The sequence below is a fragment of the Peromyscus leucopus genome, chromosome 19 (assembly GCF_004664715.2).
Source record: "Peromyscus leucopus breed LL Stock chromosome 19, UCI_PerLeu_2.1, whole genome shotgun sequence".
In the NCBI taxonomy this organism is placed as follows: Eukaryota; Metazoa; Chordata; class Mammalia; order Rodentia; family Cricetidae; genus Peromyscus; species Peromyscus leucopus.
Window position 1 is genome coordinate 25,117,992 of NC_051079.1, and position 17,208 is coordinate 25,135,199.

A 17,208-nucleotide genomic window follows, 5' to 3' on the forward strand; every position below is an offset into this window, starting at 1 on the left:
TACTGGTGTTGATGGGGTACTGTATAGGTGCTGGGAACTGAACTCCAGTTCTTGGCGATAGCATTAAGTACTTATAATCAGAGTCATCTCTCCAACTCCTCATTTTGCTTTTTGCCACAGGGTCTCAAGTTACTTGAGTTGGTCTTGAATATGGGGTACTCTTGCCTTTTCCAGAAAAGCTGGGTCTGCCCCACCAGATCCTACTCAAGTCTGGAATGTTTAAACATTTATTTAGTGGGAATATGTATGTGGTTTTGAGCATGCCTCAGCAGCACATGTGTGGTTAGAGGACAAGTTTCTGAGGATTTTTTTTCCTTCTACCATGTCAGTTCCACAGGTTGAATTTAGGTTGTGAGGCTTAACAGCAAATAGTGCCTTTCTTGGGGAGCCATCTTGTTGGTCCTCCAATCTTGAATTTTAAATTTTTACAGTAGGTAAGGAGGAGGTTTTGTTAAAGGAGACCATCTTCTCCCCAAATGTCTACTTTTCTCTGGTTTGATCTCCCTAGAAATTGAGGTCATTCTTGAAGCATCCCGAAGGATAACCTAGCATTTGGGCTTTAAAGCCAGCACTATCTCAGAAGTAAGAGAGAGATGCCATGCTTGGTTTTTTTTTGTTTTGTTTTGTTTTTTGGTTTTTCTTTTTTTTTTAAATTTATTTATTTATTATGTATACAGAAGCGGGCACCAGATCTCATTACAGATGGTTGTGAGCCACCATGTGGGTGCTGGGAATTGAACTCAGGACCTCTGGAAGAGCATTCAGTGCTCTTAACCTCTGAGCCATCTCTCCAGCCCATGTTTTTTGGTTTTTCAAGACAGGGTTTCTCTGTGTAGCTTTGGTGCCTGTCCTGGAACTTACTCTGTAGCCCAGGCTGGCCTCAAACTCAGAGATCTGCCTGCCTCTGCCTCCCGAGTGCTGGGATTAAAGGTGTGCGCCACCACCACCCGGCTGAGATGCCATGCTTGAAGTAATTGGCAAAAGCTGGGTTACTTACCTTGTGGTTCTGGTGTCTAGAACTTTTCCCCACTAATAAAGTATATTGTTCTTTGCTTTCACTTATCTCAACACCCCAGTCCCCAAACTAGCAAAACAGCCATCTTTGAAGATGTAGCTCACTAATCTTCAGAATATTGTGCCGATTGTTGAAGGCTCCAGTCTTGTTTCTGAAGACACTGTAAGTTTCCGTGTGTTTGCTGCGGAGTGGCAAAGGGGACCTGAAAACAAAACTGTCCCAGAGCCTCCTTTAGAGTGTAACTCCTTTCTGGGGGCTGGAGAGATGGCTGCTCTTTCACAGGACCTGGGTTCAAGCCCCAGCATCCACCTGGCAGCTCAGTTCCAGGGAATCTGACACCCTCACACATGCAGGCAGAACACCAATGTACATAAAATACAAATAAGTTATTTTTAAAAGTTTAACTTTCTGAAAGTGTGGCTCTAGGTCTTATCACTCAGCCTTCCTTTGGAGCAGATAGGGCAAGGCCATGAGAAAAGATGGAAGGGTCTGGTGGGTTTTTAGGGTTCTCCAGATGTTTATTCTGTGAGTGGATATAGCTTCTGAGCTGCATTGATGTTTGGAGTGGGAAACAATTGCACGCACATGCACACATGGTTTTCCTACCTTAGTTTCTAACCATTCTGGCCCCTGTTAACTCAAGGTTCAGCGGAACTGCGACCTAGGGTTACATTTTCAGGGTCTACAGGTAAAAGAGGTTCTGTGTGGGTGCTAGTTCCTTTGTAGCCAGCAGAGGGCAATGATGACCCATAGTTCTGAAAACTGCAAGGTGTGTGAGGTCAGTGAATGTCCATGGACAGAACCTAAGAGGGGTTTTTGTTTGGGATATGGAGGCTTGTTTTGGGTTTGGCTTTTTGTTTGATGTATTTAGAAGTAGATGGGTCAGGGCCTAGTTCAGTCTGGTACTCAGAAAGGTTTCCTATAAGAGAACAGGTTACAGTGACTTACATTCCATCCCTAGGCCTACCAAAGTATCCAAGTGCTAGGTCTTTATGCATGCTCTTGTAGTCTTCTCTGTGTTACATAAACAGCTTCAACACCAGCTTTGCCCACTTGGCTGTGTTTCGTGTGAGCAAGGGGATTCACATTTCTGGTGCTGCTGTTGGCCTTTCTCAAAAACAGATAGTCCCTGTGCCCTCATCAACTAATCCAGTCTCAGTTTGCGTACGTCAGCTGGGAAGCCATGACATGGTTCTTTTAGATTCAGAGATTGAGGTTCAGGAAAAAGAGCGGAGCATGATGGTAAGGCCTGGGAAATGTTCTTGTCTTTTTCGATCTTACCTTGTGATTAGGGGCCCCAAGCTCTCTAGTGTTGCAGTGCAGCAGCTGTGGGTCTCCAGGGCCACCATCCGGAAGCCAGCTGCCTCTTCATTGGGAATCCTCTGAAATTCTAGGCTTGGCCGTCTGGGAATGCAAATAACTGTACATTTGCTGAAGTCACCAAGTAGCTGCAACCCAGGCAGAGCCATGAGAACCGCTGCCACCCCCAAGATTGGGAGAGCTTCTAGGGGTGGTTTTCGCCTGGAAGTCAGGCTTGTGGCACTTTAAGAAAGGGAAGTCTAGGGGACTCCCATGTAAAGGATTGCATCTGAAGAAAACTTTGGACCAAGGCAAGTCCCCATAATAAAGAGGGAGGCCCTCATTCTAGCTGGACTAGACAGGTGGAGACTTACCTGAAGGAAAGGCTGACTTGCTGTGAAACAGGCAGTAGAACTGGGTCTTGGACTTCCCTGAGTAGGACTAGCAGACTGGCCCCCAGAATTCCTTGCTCTCCTCCAGGTCTTCCCCCACTGGGGCTAGTTATCTGGCTGCAGCTGGTGGGGAAGGGGGGTGGGTCAGGGTGGAAACCTGGGAATGTAGACTCCCTGCCTACTCTGTCCCTGAAGGACAGAGCCATGGAGAATGTGCTGACTGGTTCCAGACAGAGAGCATAGGCCAGCTTCTGTGTGTGCGGGAGGGGCTGTCCATGTTAGGAACTTTTGAGAAGAGTGTGACCATGGACATTCTTTAGTGTTTGTGCATATGGGCGTGAGCCTAAATCTGTAGCCTTTACAAAAGAGAAATTAGATGTGGGTTTGAATCATAGGCTTTTCAGTCATATAATTTGGGACAAGTAATTTATATGTCCTTTGATTTTTTTTTTTTTTTTTCATTCATTAGAAAGTGGATGGTTGGGCTGGGCAGTGGTGTCGTACGTCTTTAATCCCAGCACTTGAGAGGCAGAGCCATCTATGAGTTCAAGGCCAGCTTGGTTTACAGAGCAAGACCCAGGACACTTGGTTAATCTCAGAGGCAGGTGGATCTCTGTGAGTTTGAGGCCGGCCTGGTCTACAGAGAGAGTTACAGGACAGCCAGGGCTACTCAGAGAAATCATGTTTGGGAAAAAGAAAAAGAAAATAGGCACTTGGTCTCTAACCTAGTCTGTAGGTAAAACTTGGTGGAAAATGATCTTACCAATTAGAGAATTGTGGGCTAGGTTCAAGGAAGTAGCTATGGACAATTTACTTATGCCCTGTTTTCTCATGGCAAACCTTTGAGCAAGACCAGCTTTTGGGATACCAAGTACCTTGTATAGACTGTCCGGGCCCCTTAGGGGAGCATGCATACCTCCTCAGCAAGGCCTAATGAGTGTGTCCACAAATGGGTGGGTAGGCAGGCACATGGACGCACATGTCTTGTCAACCATCTGGGACTGGATATAAAGCCTGAGGGGAGAGGAGTAATGTAAGAATTGGCCTTCAGCTGTGGGTGAGGAATATTAGTGGCAGATTAGATCTTTTCTCCCATGTGTGTCCCAGTTCTACTTGAAGGGGAAGGAAGAGGAATTGGTTGTAACACTCTCGATGGCCAGATCCTTGCTGTTTCCATCCTAGGTCACAAAAACAGTCTTCATTCCTTAGTCAAGGAAGGCCTCTGTATTACGAAAGATCTTAGGTCAATGTGTGAGACTTGAGAGCTAGTCTCAGAAAGTGACTGGCAGTGTTGGGAGTAGGCATGACCTTTAGGGGGAGCTCCTTTGCTAGCAGAGATTCCCGGAAGTCTCTGGGTGAGCCCAGGCCTGAACATGAAGTTAGGACTCCAGGCCAACTGACCTGCATTAGCTCACAGTGGAGGCCTTCAAAGGGTGTGTGTAGGACTAAAGGTCTTGATCCTAGCTGGGCGGTGGTCGTGCACGCCTTTACTCGGAGGCAGAGGCAGGCGGATCTCTGAGTTCTAGGCCAGCCTGGGCTACCAAGTGAGTTCCAGGGAAAGACGCAAAGCTACACAGAGAAACCCTGTCTCGAAAAACAAAAACAAACAAAAAAGGTCTTGATCCTGCTTCCACAATCGTACCTCCTTGGAATGGGAGTAGGGACACTGCTGAGGTCTAGGGCCAGCCTTGTTTTGCTGCTTTATACCTTTCTGGGACTTTGTTGTTCAAGACAGGGTTTCTCTGTAGTTCTGACTGTCCTGGAACTCAACTTGGACCAGGCTGGCCTTAAGAGGTCCCCCTGCCTTTGCCTCCAGAATGCTGGGGTCAAAGGTGTGCCCAACCACACCTAGCCTTCTGGGACTATAACCAACACTTCTATTCCTCTCGGAAATAAAGGGATAGAAAGTGCCTTTAAGAAGAGATGTCCTTGAATTTGGGAGACTTTGGGTGGGTGACTTTGGAGAAATGTGTTTTGTTGTCTGAGGCTTGTGGAAGTAATAGCAAGTAAGTAAATCACTGTTTGGATCTCACGTGGTGAGAGTTTGAGGGTGGTTTCCCCACCAAGGCCCCAGAGCCTGAGTGCTGTTTGGGCTCACTCTGCTGCTGGGACACATCTAGCAGGTGGGGGCGGAAACAACCTCAGGAACTGGGTTTGTGATATTTGAGTTGGGTTTTTCAGATGGAATGACAAGTAGTGTTGCTGCTGCTGGGGTGAGTCAGGTTCCCAGAGAGGAACTCAAGCTTAAAACGTTTAGAGTGATGCTAGAGAATCAGTCATTGTATAGATAATGATAGCACAGTGGTTCTCTCCCTTCCTTATGCTGTGACCCATTACAGTTCCTCATGGTGACCTCCAACCATACAATCATTTTTGTTGCTACTTCCTAACTCCTAATTTTGCTACTGTCATGAGTCATAATGTAAATATTTGTATTTTCCATTGGTCTTAGGGGTCCTTCAACCCCCAACAGGGTCTCGACCCATGGGTTGAGAACAGCAATCTAGTACATAGCCGTTAATAGTGACCCAAGATTCCTGTGTAAGGTTCTTTTCCTGTGGTCCTGGGCCATGCAGCTTCACTTGGTAATGCTGTCAGAACTTCGAGTTAGTGCTAGTTTAGTTTACCTGTGCTCTGGTGTTTATAGAGGATTGGGGCATTTTTTGATGAAGTTGTGTTCATGGTGGGTGCTGTCAAGCAACTTTACTTCTGTGTTCCACTTGGGCTGTTGATCTCATTGTGGAAGTGTCTAGTGAGACCCAATTTAACAATTCTTTGAGGCTGTGTGATACACAGTATAGCCATCTGACTTTCTGCCCCCATTTATGTCTAGTTGAGACCAGTCAGTGTAAGTTTATATGCTGGCAAGTGGTGGGTGAGTAGTTTAGGGCATCCGTTGTGGTTCTGTGGCCCCTGTGTGTGGTGGAACTGGTCGTGTGGTAGTGTGATAAGCTATATCATTGTACAGTTATGTGTGACTGATTCCATCGTGTGTCCATGAAAACCAAACATTTAACCCTGTTGTGTTGTGACGTGACAGAGACTAGTGTGATGAGTCTGCCTTCTTTCTAATGTGGTAGCCTATAGTGATACCTCCCCATACAGTTGTGTATCCATGCGACCCCACTATGCCCTTTTGCGGGTCTGTGTGTTTTTTGACCTCACTACGGGTGCCCCCATCCCTGCTGGCCGTGCTGCCCCTCCCCCCCGCCCGCGCGCTGGCCGCCTGCGCCGCGCAGCGATCGATCGCCATTGATTGTCCCTGACGAGCTGCTCCACTTTCCAGCCAATGTCAGGAGGGGGGGGATCTCCGCCGCCCTGGCGGTGTCATTTCCACACACTCCCTGGGCTGCCGCCAGCACGGGCATCTCCAAGAGCCGGCCTGGATTACCCAGAGTGCGGAGTGAACCACCTACTTCGCATAGGAAGCCCCTACTCCTAACGTTACAAGCCCTTGTCCCCTGCTTGCCCAGGCCACCCTTCTACTAGGGTGGGTGGGTGGTTAGATGTCATCCCCACCCGAGTTAAAGCCGGCTTGTACACTAAAGGGGCTGGGCCGCAGCCGCCGTTTCCAGTAGGCGGAGGCACCAGCGGGCCAACTTTGCTGGCCCAAACAGATGCTAATGATTTTCCGGGAGGCGCTGGTTTATCTCTAGCCCCAGCCGGCCAGTTGCTGAGCTAGGCCATACACCTCCTTACACTGCTTTCTCATCCCTGGGATCCCCATCAGATGACCACATGGCCCTATGTAGGCTGTGAGGGTCGCTGGCTGTCCTGGTAACCCTGGAACTATGGCTGGGCTGCGTGGGAATGTATGTTCCATCCACACTGGATGCTACTAGTACCCTTGCCAAAAGGGCCCCACTACATATCCACCCAAGCAGAGGAAGCTGGAGCTTGTAAAAAGTCCAAGGTTATGTACCCCTATTCCTGCTCAGCTGAGTGGGTCACCCCTCTGAAAAGCCACCTTTGGGGACCACAAACCCCCCCCCCTTCCCTCTCAGGGGCCAGAGCCAGTTTCCAGACTCCCTGGTGGAAGTGCTGACGTGGCTCTGGGCAGCTGTCTGGGGCCGGGAAGCAGGGCAGATGTCACGCAGCCCAGGGGAGGAGGCGGCTCCCCGGGAGGGCGGGCAAGGCTTCTGGCCAGGCAAGACTACCTCCTCCCCCTCCGACCTGGCTCTGTGTGTCTGGAGCTGGGGCGCAACCACTGGGCCCAGCTGACTGGCGTCAGAGACTCCCTCCAGTTCCTGTGTGTGTCCACTGACCGTGCGGCAGCCTCTCTGATTCCTCCTCCACTCCTGCATGGCACGGGCAGTTCCTCAAGTGAAAGCAGGGTGTGTGCAGCCCCAGCCCACCGCCAGGCACATTGTTCGTGCTCAGTAAATGTCAGCTGGTGTTGTCTTTGCGAGTGGGAGCTTGGTGTGTCCAAAGGCAAAACTGAGTCCTAAGGGTGCTTACCAGCTGGCCTCAGAGGTCATCGCAGCTAGCCTGCTGCCGCGCTGCCCCTGGCCCTCTACGTTTCTCATGCCTGTCTAGCTCTGTGTCTTCTTTGCAGTGTCAGCCCCTCTTGGCTCTTCATGCTGCCAAGCTGCCTCCCTCCCTCCTCCCTGCCTGCCTTTTCGTGTGGTTCCCTGCTATCTGGCGGCCACATTGGGTCCCTCGAGCAACACAGCCCCTTGGGAACAGCAATCGATGGGGCGGAACAGCCTCCCTGACAGATGGACTCACGGAGGCTGGGCTGCTTCAGCACAGCTCCCTAGGAAACCGGAGACAGGAGCTAAGCCACCATGGCTGCCTCCTAAATGGGGGGGGGGGGGCAGGCAGAGCTTCCAGCCAGGCACAGACTGGGTTACTCTAAAAGAGATGGGCTTGGAGGGGCAGGGCAGCTGTATGTGAGTCTCCTATCCTCACCCAGCCTTCTCCTTAGGACCAGAATCATCTTTGGGTCAGGAAGGCTAGGGTTTGCCTGGCATTGGGATAGGTGACTCTTCCTCAACAGCTAAAACTTTCCCAGGCCCTCTCTCATGGGCACTGGAGGCTGGTGTGTGGGTAGGTAAGCAGGCAGCCAATTCACATTCCTAAGGCCACAAGGGGCCTTTGAAGCTGGAGTGGCAGCCTTCTTTGCTGTGGTGGTTGAGTGATGAGCCTTAGTCCCTATGCCTGTGGTGAGGGGATGGAGAGTACCCTGGGCTTCCTGTCAGCCGTACAGCTTCAGCACTGCTGACATTGGGGGACACAAATCCATTCTTTATCCATATCAATGATTTCTATTTGTTAGATGCCAGTAGCAACAGTGTGACTATCAAAGTGTCCTTAGATAGGGGAGCAATCACCTGAAAGGCAGAAGGATCACCATGAGTTTGAGAGCCAGCCTTGTCTACATAGTGAGTTTTAGGTCAGCCAGGGCTAGAGTGTGAGATCCTACTCAAAACAATAGTAACAACAAAAAGTCTTCAGGGGCAAGAGACATAGAGCACTTGCCCAGTACTGGGGGGAGGCTGGGTTGGGCTTTCAGAAATTGCCAAATAGCCATGGTCTAACCTCAGGACCAACACCTGGAGAGGATAAAATATCGTGGGGATGCCAGAGATCTGCAATAGTGAAGGAGTGATCTCCCAAAACAGCCCTGTCCCCGGCTGTCTCAGATCTGGAGTTACTGGAAATGTCCTCTGTGCCCATGGCCCCCACTACTAGCTTGGCGCAGACGGCTTGCTTGAGATGGCAGGGGTTTTTGGCATCCTTGCTTATCCTCTTCAGGCTTGGTGCCAATACCTCACTGCTGAAGCTACCAGTTGTGGAAGCAGGGGAGTAGATGAGGTCACAGAGCCACTTGGGGTGCCTCAGTGACCTGTCACTGAGGGTGATGGGTCTCAGGATAGGCTCACCAGCATTGGTGATCAGCCTCTTTCCCATGGTGTCCTGGCTGCCGCCCTCAAGGTCATTGTTGGCTGGGGGTAGTGCTGGCAGAGCTCAGCTATCCGTTGCTGGGGGTGAGAGAGAGATTGTGAACACAGGTCCAGTGGGCTCAGCCAGCTGACAGCTGGGCCACCTGAACACTGAGCTGCTCCAGAAAGCAGGAGGGGGAAGACACTGTGGGTTAACTAAAGGGTACTGGTTAAACTGCCAATCCATAGCCCTCAAACTATAGAATTGTAATGTGGACGCCCCCTGGAGTCACCTCCACAGGCAGGCAGAGGAGGGAACGCTTGATACAGGCTTACTCACTCTTGGGAAGTCCCTACTTCTGCCTAACCCACTTCTTTCCTAAATCATCATTCCTATCCCGGCCTGCATTCTGGCCCCAGCAGAAACATTGCCCAGAACTACGTCCTCTGGCAAAGGATTTCCCCCTCTTCATCTGAGGGAGAAATCTCAATATACAGGTCCGCGGGTGCCTTTGTGGCTGGTGGGGTAAAGACGCCTGAGTGGAGGCTGAGGAAATGGGAGACGGGCATCGACATGAGATTGAGACCATTTGGGAAGGGTGGAGTGGTGGAGAGATGGCTGAGTGGTTAAGAACACTGGCTGCTCTTGCAGAGGACCTGGTTTGATTCCCAGCACTCACGTGGTGGCTCACAGCCATCTGTAATTGCAGCTCAAGGGGATCTGGTGCCCTCTTGTGACCTTGGTGGGCACTGCATGGAATAAGATGACTTGGCAGCTCACAGTGCTCTACTCTGGCCGTTCCTAACATCCAGGTCAGGTGCTGTACAGCCACCTTAACTCCCAACTAGGGGACCAACACCATCTTCTGGCCTCCCCCAGGCACTGAACTCAAGTGTACATATGCACAAACACACATACACACATAATTAAAAATAAGAATAGCTCTGCCTTGAACTTGTGGAAGAAGATGTGAGCTCTCAGCTACTGCTCCAGCACCATGCCTGCCTGCCTGCTGCTGTTCTCCCGGCCATGATGGTCATGGACTCTAACCCTCTGGAATGATTCTTGGGGAAATTTTCCTGACTTTGTTTTGGCTGATGGAAGGGAAGAGAAATCATCCTACCCTTGGTCAGGAGCCTTGAAGCAAGGTACCTAGAGGGGACATGTGACAAGAGCATCCCTTAAAAGGCACCATTGCTAAAGAGGCCATTGAGGCAGTTAAAGACTGGTTCCTGCCCTGCGTGTGCTGCTAACATGCAGGGACACAACAAAGACAGGGCAAGTCATAGGGGAGTTCTCGGGAGAATTCATAAACGACAGTAAAACACGTTTAAGATAAAACAAAAATTACGTCTTTCTTAAATATGAGACATACAGCTCACAGCTACCTGTAACTTCAGCTCCAGAGGATCTGATGCCCTCTTCTGGCTGGACACCTGCATATACACATGCACATAAATAAATCATAAATTTTTAATAAAAAGTCCAAGACCTGCTCTGTGGCTAAGAGCACTGCTGCTCTTCCAGAGTATTCTGGTTTGATTCCCAGCACCCACATTTACAATTTACAATAGTCTGTAACTCAAGTCCTAAGAGATCTGATTGCTTCTAGCCTCTTCAGGTACCAGGCATACAGACAAAAGACCCATACACCTAAAATAAGATGATTTTTTTAAAAATCCAGGGGATCCCGTTATACAGGTCCCAGGGTAAAGGAGAGTGTGGCTGGAAGGTGAGCAATGGCTTGGTAATCAGAGATGGGCCTAGCAAGGAAGAGGCTAAGACAGCAGCTTGGGGCTGGGGCTTAGAATAGCGCCTCTGCCTGGCCAGGGTGGGGTCCAGGTCACCCACAAGGCAGCTTAGCCACCACCCTATAGCTGAGGTGGAGGGGGGTGACCCTTGCCTTCCCTGATGGTTAGACAGTGAAGGAGGAGGGCTAAGGCAGACGTGCCTTAGGAAAGGGGGTCAGGAAGATCCACTGCAATCCCCTGAGCAGACACACTGGTGCATGAGATAGTTGTATTCCAGCCATAGACAGGACCATCACCTGGAGGCCAGACCCTCAGCAGAGATGGAGACGTGTAAGGCCTGATCGCAGTCCTGGGTCACAGAATGAACAGGGAGAAGTTAACTCAGTACACAACAGTAGTGATCCTGTCCTAGCAGTCATATGCAAAGTCAGGACCAGAATCATGCCCACAGGTTGCGATAGAGAGACCCTAGTAACCCTGGCACTCGAAGGTTCCTGCAGTCCGAGAGGAGAGTTCTCAAAAGCTACTTGTTTTTGGAGTCGCCCAGAACATTCACACCCACCGTTTGTCCCGGAGGAGAACAAAGAGAACGGCCCCTCCCCAGGCTCACTGTCCAGGTCAGGGTCGGGCCTCGGGCCTCGGCCTCGGGTGCACGTTCAAGACTGTATTTTGGAGGCAGGTGTGGTGGTGTGCCCCTTTAGTCCCAGCACTGGAGAGGCAGAGGTAGGCAGGCAGAACTTTGTGAATTAGACCAGCCTGATCTATATAGAAAGTTCCAGGTCACCAGGGCTACATAGTGAGACTTTGCCTTCCAGAGAAAAGGGGAGTGAGTGGGAGGGAGCAGTGCTAAAGAGCATTTGCTTCTCTGGCAGAGGACCCAGGTTTGACTGCTGGCAGCCACAGGGCCAGTCATGTCTCCTGTTCCAGGAGATCTAATACCCTCTATTGGTCTCTGCAGGCATCTGTGTGCACATGAAACAGACATGCACTAGTCACATATGTACACATAATTAAATCCTTTTATTTATGATTATTTCATGTGTGTTTGGTGTTTTTGCCTGCATGTGTATCTGTGTGAGGGTGTCAGATCCCCTGAGACTGGAGTTACAGACAGGTGTGAGCTGCCATGTGGGTGCTGAGAATTGAACCCCGGTCCTCTGGAAGAGCAGCTCTTAACTGGTAAGCCATCTCTTCAGCTCCTAAATAAATCTTTACAAAAATAATTTTAGTAATTATCCCATGTCCAAAATAGGGTGCCCACTTCCCCAGGCTGACTCAAGAAATAGGGGGAAGGGTTTGAGGTCATGAAAGGTGACCTCATCTTTAGGTTGTTTGTTGTTGTTGCGATTTATTTATTTATTTAATTTATTTTGAGGCAGGATCCCACTATCTAGTCCTTGCTGGCCTGAAACTTGCTTTGTAGATCAGGCTGGCCATAAAGTCACAGAGATCTTCCTGCCTCTGCTTCCTGAGCTCTGGGATTAAAGGCTTTATGTGTATGCATTCGAGCATGTGTACACTTGTGTGGGAGTGTTCCTGGAGACCAGAAGAGAAGGTCAGATCCCCTGGAACTGGAGTTATAGAAGGTTGTGAGCCACCCTGTGAGTGCATGAGTTCCAGGAATCAAACTACGCTCTTCTGTTCTTCGCTCCTGAGCGATCTCCCCAGCCCTCTGCCTGTTTTTTTTTTTTTTTTTTTTTTTTTTTTTTTTGAGATGGCCTCACGAAATAACCTTGGCTGGCCTGGAACTCACAGAAATCTGCCTGCCTCTGTCTCCAGAATGCTGAGATTAAATGCCTGTGCCACCATGCCCATCCCTTCTTTAGATTTGACAAGATAAGCAGTCTGGACCCTGCAGCTCCCTTTTACACTGTTGGAGAGAAAACTGCTTTCAACAATAGAATATCTAGCTGGGCAGTGGTGGCACACGCCTTTAATCCCAGCACTTGAGAGGCAGAGGCAGGTGGATCTCTGCCAGTTCAAGGCCAGCCTGGTCTACAGAGTAAGTTTCAAGACAGCCAGAGCTGCTATACAGAGAAACCCTGTTTGAAAAAACAAAACAACAGAATGTCTATTTCCTGTTTCACTTTCCCTTGCTAGAATTTCTGGGTCCCTGGGCAGTGGCCTCTAGTGCGAAGAGGTAGGGCTTCTTCCCTTTCTCCCTAAGCTCTGGGTTAGAGCCAAGGCAGCCCAGAACCAGATGCCCTCTCTAGCTGGAGTAGTGGCCGGTTCTCCTGACAGAGCTCATGTAAATCATTGTATGTCTCTTAATGACTTCTCAACGGCCCCTGATTGAAGTCTGCCCAATTTAGCCATGCCGTAAGTAACTTTTTATATTTCCTTAGGGAATCATTTTAGTTATGAATCTTTTCTGAATCTGTAATCTCTATTAAAAGTTGATGTTGGGTTTGTTTTTTTTTTCCCCTTGTCTCCTTGGCTTATAAGATGATGCCTTATCAAAAAGGGGAACACAGTTAACCTCCCTCACTGGCTTGTCTGGAACAGGTTTCTTGAGGATGGAGGTAGCACTTGAGGGTATGCTGGGGGCGGGACTCCCAGAGACATGAGTGATATTGATGGTTTTTGTTTGTTTGTTTCCCAAGACAGGGTTTCTCTCTGTATCCCTGGCTGTCCTGGAACTCACTTGGTAGCCCAGGCTGGCCTCGAACTCACAGAGATCTGCCTGCCTCTGCCTCCCGAGTGCTGGGATTAAAGGCGTGTGCCACCACTGTCCGGTTGATAGTGATGTTTTTTTGCTCAGATATGTCCCCTATTATTCCCACATCAGAAATTCCCAACAGCATTATACCTGGGAAAAAGGGTTTATTATATCTTCTCAGCTATAGCTTCAGAATATGAAATGAGCTAGAACCCTTCTAAAATCCAGGTTCTATAGGGCTGGTGAGATGGATCAGCAGTTAAAAGTGCTCTCTGTTCTTCCAGAGGGCCCCTGTTCAGTTTCCACATCCCCATCAAGATGCTGGTGACCATTGACCACCTGTCCCTCCAGCTCCAGGGGATCTGATGCCCTCTTCTGGCCTCTGCAGGCACCAGCATACTAAGAGCTGGAGAGATGGTCAGAGGTTAAGCGCACCTGCTCTTGCAGAGGACCTAGGTTCAGTCACAACCAACTGTAACTCCAGTTCCAGGGGATCTGATGCCCTCTTCTGACCCCTGTAGACACCAGGTGCGTACATGGTGCACATACATACATGCAGGCAAAACATCCATACATATAAACAAATCTAAAAACATAAAATGTGCTGGGTATAGTTGCACATACTAAAAGATTACTTACCACCTTTAATCCGAGCACTCTGGATGCAGAGGCAGGTGGATCTCTGTGAGTTCTAGGGCAGCCTGGACTGCATAGTGAGTCCACACCAGCTAGACCCTGTCTCAAAATATTAAAAATAGCCGGGGGGTGGGGTGTAGGGTGGGACATGCCTTTAATCTCAGCACTTTGGAGGCAGAGGCAGGGGGATCTCTGTGAGTTTGAAGCCAGTCTGGTTTACAAAGAGAGTTCCAGGACAGCCAGGGCTTGTTACCCAGAGAAACCTGTCTTGAAAAAACAAAACAAACAAACAAAAGGGCAGCTATTATTGTATTCCTTAGAGCTGAAAAGATGACCAATTCTGAGCAGTGTCTGCTGGTTTCGCTCATCCGGTCTAGCCTCGACACTCCTTTGAGTATGTGGGCCTGGCATCATTATCTAGGGCTCGTGGGGCTAGGACTTGCCCAGGGGTTGCCCTGAGGCCCACCCAGAATTCCTCAGAGACAAAGATCAGGGCTGCAACAGGAAGGCCGGAGGGCAGACCTGTGTGACAGCTCTCAGAATTTAGAGGGCAGGGCCATCCCTACAGAAACTCCCCCTCCCCTGGAGAGTCAGGGGAAGGACTTACCCAGGTGTTGAGACCTCTGGCTCTGACCTCTGACCTTTGAGTTTTGGCCTGTGGGTGAGCACTCAGGGCCAGAGTCATGACTGGGGGTGGGGCCCAAGGGACCCAGTGGTGGCTGTGGGAGTTAACGATTTACAAGGGGCCCCCTTCCTGAGGCCTCTCTCCTTGGCCCAGGAGGCAACCCGTGACTGCCCAGGTGGCTAGACAGAAAACCAGTCCCACCAGTTCAAAGAGCAGCTCACCCAGACCCCACCCCAGGCACAACCTGAGCACCCTATTCTCTGGAGACTGAAGAGGAAGACAGGGTAGAGATTGGTGGGTGGGGTCTTTGAGCCCCCTTGTCCTATGAGCGCATGGGTAGTTTTCAGAAACCTCAATGTGGGGGGTATTTAACACCCTCCTGTATCCTCTGGAGCCCTGTCTGAGAGAGGAGGAGTCCTGACCCCCTCACATCAGCAGCCCCTTGCGACTCTACCCTAGCCTGCAGGCTTTAGGCAGACATGGACCAGGCGGGCTTCCCAGTGCCCAGGTCATCCTCCCCCTGGTACAGGCTCTGCCCTCCCCTCCAGCTCCCCTAGACATCTTCAGTTACTCCTTCCTGACCTGGGAGCCCTGGGGACACAGTTTGGTCTCTGCGGCGCTCAGTCCTATTCCCACTAGACAGTTGACTCATGACTGTGCCTAGAGAGAAGTCAAGGGAGACTACTGTCGGGGGCATGGCAGTCACCAGACTGACCTTCCTCCCCTCTCCCTATATGCATGCGCGCACACGCACACGCACACGCACACACACACACACAGTCAACTCCTTGTACCTGATAAGAGTGTAGAACTATGTCTGGTTATTTATACGTGTGTAATGTGTAAATAACTGTGTGCATGGCTTGGGGAGAGGGCTAATCTCTGTTTCCAGAGCTGCTCTGTTCTGGGGCTGAGGTGTCCCCCCCCATTTTCTCCTCCTTCCTCTTTTGTTTTTTTCAGACCAGGGCCAGTGGGCCACCAAACTAATTCTATAGGAGTAAGCCTGGACCATGTTTGACATTTCCCTGTGGTCTTACGTCTCTGTGAATAACTGTGAGCTGTCATAAGGTAGCGGTGACACTAAGGTCCAGTGGTCAGTGTGATGGTTTGAGACCCCAAAAGCCTGAATCCACAGTGGGCTTTCTTTTGTTTTGTTTTTTGTTTTTTCGAGACAGGGTTTCTCTGTGTAGCTTTGCACCTTTCCTGGATCTCAGTTGGTAGTCCAGGCTGGCCTTGAACTCAGAGATCCACCTGGCTCTGCCTTCCAAGTGCTGGGATTAAAGGCGTGTGCCACCACCGCCCGGCCACAGTGGACTTTTAAGCTCTTCTCTTCTCCTGCCCATGTTGGGCTTTTGGCTGCAATCATAATCCAGAGTGACCTCCATTAAAGTCTGCCCTGTGTTCTACCCCAGTAAGCTAGCTTGCAGATACCCTTGCTCCTCCCTCCCTCCCATCCTTTGTGATACTGGTGAGGGAATTCTGTCCTAGAGGAGAGAGGAGCTGACATTAGGCAAGATTCTAAATGGGACATCTTATTTTTTCCAGACAGGGTTTCTCTGTGTAGCCCTAGCTGTCCTGGATCTCGCTCTGTAGACCAGGCGGGGTCTCAAGTCACAGAGATCTGCCTGCCTCTGCCTCTCAAGTGCTGGGATTGAAGGCGTGTGCTACCGAGCCAGACTCTGAATGGGGCATCTTCATTGGAGACTCACCCCTCTACTCAGACATTTCCAGCTACTGGCTGTGTCGTTAATGATGGGCATAAGCCGAGACACTGTAGTTGCAGAGAAGGCCTTAGATAAGGTTGGCCTGAGAAGTTGGTTTGCTGCTCTGGAAACTTGGGCACCAAGCTGACTGCTTTCTGTGCATATTTAATCCACAGGTTCTGAAGACAGTCAGCTTCCTGCCTAACTCATAGTAAGTTCCCACACAGACAGACTTCAGGAGTAGAGATGGTGGTGGGAGACACACCTTACTTACCTTCAAGGAGTCTCATGGGTGGCGCTAATGGATGACTAAATGCAGCCAAATGAACAAATAAATCTATTTCTGGGGCTGGGGATGCAACTCGGTGGTTGACTACCTGCCTAATGTGAGCAGATCTCATCCCCAGCCCATCCAAAAGAGAAAACAACCTGTTTCTATGTGACGTGCTCAGAGTGGCCTTGTGACTGGCATAAGTGTGGTATAAGTGTGTAACAAATACACTTCAGAAAAGATACCTAGTGGAGCTGGAGAAATGGCTTAGCAGTTAAGGGCACTGGTTGCTCTTCCAGAAGACTTGGATTCGATTCCCAGCATCCACATGGCAGCTGACAACCCCCTGTAACTCCAGTCTCAGGGGATCTTACGCCCTCTTCTGGCCTCCATAGGTACTGCATGCACAGGATGCGAACACATACATGCAGGCAAACGCATAAAAATAAAAATAAAGGTTAAGGGGCTGGAGAGATGGTTCAGAGACTAAAAGCACTTCACTGCTCTGCCAGACAACCTGAATTCAATTCCCAGCACTCTAGTGGTGGCTCACAACCATCTGTAAACTCCAGTTCCACAGGATCTGACACACTCTCCTGTCCTCTCACACACCCATGTGGTACATAAACATACATGCAGACAAAACATCCATCCATATAACATAAAACAAAATAAAAATAAATAGAGGTTAAAAAAAAAAGTACCGCCAGGCAGTGGTGGCACACACCTTTAATCCCAGCACTTGGGAGGCAGAGCCAGGTGGATCTCTGTGAGTTCGGGGCCAGCCTGGTCTACAGATCGAGATCCAGGACAGGCACCAAGACTACACAGAGAAACCCTGTCTCGAAAAACTAAAACAAAACAAAAAACCAAACCAAAACAAAAAAGTACCTAGCATGGACTGAAGAGACTCCATGTGTCAGCCCATAGGGACACCTTTTCCGAGTATCACAAACACTACTGCTGGCCTA